A 3,516-nucleotide genomic window follows, 5' to 3' on the forward strand; every position below is an offset into this window, starting at 1 on the left:
CCTGAGTCAAGCCATACCTCTTATCTGTGGTCATGAAAAGACAAGGACTTCATGGCTAGAGGTGCTGAAAGGACCCTTGGATCAAGTAGTAACTGTGTATGTAAGGCCATCAGAAGAATGGGAATCCAGGTCAGATTTCTTGACAAGGAGATGGGGGAGGAAGGGAAGGAGAGGTGTGAGAGAAAGGGGATGGAGAGAAAGAATGGACAGAGTACAGATGTGAGAGAGAAAAGAAGAGTGACAAGTGAGAGGAGGAAAAGAGAAAGTTCCTTAGGTTCTAAGGTCTATGGAGTGTACTCATACTTGTGTCTGAATCACTGAGCTCAAATATGGCCAAGATGCACAGTGAGAATAAATGGGCACTTCCAGCTCTAGCTGCTAGAATCAAACATGCTATGGCTAAAAATGCCAATTTGAGGTTGAGGATATGCAGCTCAGAAAAACTGGAAAATAGTTTTTTTTCAAGTCCTGTGCTACTACTCAACACTTAAGTACCTTAAGCTCATTATGGACTCCTGTCACCCTCTTCAGGACCTCATAGGACAGGTAAAAGACTGGATGTAAGGTCCCCTTGCTGCCTGTTACTTGTAAAGCTCACCCTACTTCTATATCAAGGGTGAGGTATGGAAGTGATGGGTTCTTAGTACTTACTAGGTTGTTCTTAGAGGTAAGTTAGGTCCTTACTCCCTGGGCAAAAAACTCTGGGTCATCCTGAGTGAAAAATGCTTTTCTTGTTACATGTATTTAATTCTTCATGGGAAAAGAATTTTTTCATCCCCATGCTATACTAAAACAAAACAAAAAATATATTGTACTTTTACAGGAAAGACATTTGAGATGGGTGATGTTCCATCCCTCCAATCAATTATGAGATATTGTAGGACAGAGGATGTTTATAAATTAAAGGAGTTCTACAAGACAGTAAGGTGAAGACTTATGTCTTTATCAGAACAAGAGATTTATAGTGGTGAAGTAGGCAGATTTGTATGAGTTTGAGGCAAGCAAGAGGTAGAAGCAATACACTTACAGCTTGTTCACATGGTAATATCCTGATTTTTTTTTAAAAAATAGATTTTTGATGTGTTCTTGGATTCATTTGGCAAGAATTTTATTGAGTATTTTTGCGTCGATATTCATAAGGGAAATTGGCCTGAAGTTCTCTTTCTTTGTTGGATTTTTGTGTGGTTTTGGTATCAGCATAATTGTGGCTTCATAGAACGAGTTGGTTAGTGTTCCTTCTGTTTCTATTTTGTGGAATAGTTTGAAGAGTATTGGTGCTAAGTCTTCTTTGAAGGTCTGATAGAATTCTGCACTAAAGCTATCTGGTCCTGTGCTTTTTTGGATTGGGAGACTTTCTATGGCCCCCTTTATTTCTTTAGAGGTTATGGGACCATTTAGATGATCTATTTCATCCTGATTTAATTTTGGTGTTTGGTATCTGTCTAGGAAACTGTCCATTTCCTCCAGATTCTCCAGTAGTGTTGAGTATAGGCTTTTGTCATAGGATCTAATGATTTTTTGAATTTCCTCAGTTTCTGTTGTTATATCTCCCTTTTCATTTCTAATTTTGTTAATATAGATACTGTCTCTGTGCCCCTTGGTTAGTCTGGCTAAGGGTTTATCTATCTTGTTGATTTTGTCAAAGAACCAGCCCCTGGTTTTGTTGATTCTTTGTATGGTTCTCTTTGTTTTTACTTGATTGATTTCAGCCCTGAGTTTGATGATTTCCTGTCTTCTACTCCTCCTGGGTGAATTAGCTTCTTTTTGTTCCAGGGCTTTCAGATGCATTGTTAAGCTGCTAGTGTATGCTCTCTCCATTTTCTTTTTGGAGGCACTCAGGGTTATGAGTTTTCCTCTTAGCACTGCTTTCATTGTGTCCCATAGATTTGGGTATGTTGTATCTTAATTTTCATTAAATTTTAAAAATTTTTCGATTTCTTTCTTTATTTCTTCCTAAAGGATACTATCAAAAGGACAAAATGGCAACCAACTAATTGGGAAAAGATCTTCACCAACCCTACATCTGATAGAGGGCTAATATCCAATATATACAAAGAACTCAAGAAGTTAGACCCCAAGGAAACAAATAACCCTATTAAAAATGGGGTACAGAGGTAAACAAAGAATTTTCGCCTTAAAAAAAATACTCAACATCATTAGTCATTAGGGAAATGCAAATCAAAACAACCCTGAGATTTCACCTCACACCAGTCAGAATGGCTAAGGTTAAAAACTCAGGAGACAGCAGGTGTTGGCAGGAATGTGGGGAAAGAGGAACACTGCTCCACTGCTGGTCGGAGTGTAAGATGTCACAACCACTCTGGAAATCAGTCTGGCGATTCCTCAGAAAACTGGGCATGACACTTCTTGAGGACCCGGCTATACCACTACTGGGCATATACCCAGAGGATTCCCCTGCATGCAATGAGGACATATGCTCCACTCCATTCATTGCAGCCTTATATATAATAGTCAGAAGCTGGAAAGAACCCAGATGTCCCTCAATGGAGGAATGGATACAGAAAATATGGTACATTTACCCAATGGAATACCACTCAGCAATTAAAAACAATGAATTCATGAAATTCTTAAGCAAATGGTTGGAACTGGAAAATATCATCCTAAGTGAGGTAACCCAATCACAAAAGAATACACATGGAATGCAATCTCTGATAAGTGGATATTAGCCCAGAAGCTCTGAATACCCAAGACAAAATTTACATACTAATGATTCCAAAGAAGAAGGAAGGAGAGGGCCCTGGTCCTGGAAAGGCTTAGGGGATTACCAGGAGAGAGAAGTGGGAGGGGGTGATTGGGTAATGGGTGGAGAGAAGAGGGCTTATGGGACTTATGGAGAGGGGGTAATCGGGAAAGGTGAAATTATTTGGAATATAAACAAAGAATATAGAAAATAATAGGGAGTACCAGGACAGAGAAAAATGAGGGAAGTGATTGGAGAATGGGTAGAGAGAAGAAGGCTTCTGGGACATATGGGGAGGGGGGAACCAGGAAAGGGGAAATCATTTGGAATGTAAACAAAGAATATAGAAAAAAAATTAAAAGACGAAAGAAAAATTCAAGCCTATAAAAAAGAAAATAATAATAAAAAACAATAAACCCTAAACAATAAAAAAAGTGAAAGTGCTGCTGAGAGATCACTCTCTCCTGGAGGGCTGTGCACAGAAGTCTGTGGAGTCTCCTGGCTCTCTGGTGTGAATGGTGGCAGGAAGACTTCCCTTGATTTTTCAAAAAAGAAAATTACATCTTGAATGACATTTAAAATGGATACCCTAAATTAGTATCTTGGAAACAAACCTGAATTGGACATGTAATATGTTCAGTCTCAGGAGAAGTCATTATGCTAACATTTTAACATGAATACCATTTTGAGATTAAAGTGGTAGAGCATCACAACAAAAGAATACAAAGCCCATTGACCTCTTACTGAAAATACAGACAAAAGACAGGACTGCTTTGCATGTATGCCATTGAAATTTACATACAAGAAAAGAATTC

This window comes from Apodemus sylvaticus, chromosome X, assembly GCF_947179515.1.
Source record: "Apodemus sylvaticus chromosome X, mApoSyl1.1, whole genome shotgun sequence".
NCBI lineage: Eukaryota > Metazoa > Chordata > Mammalia > Rodentia > Muridae > Apodemus > Apodemus sylvaticus.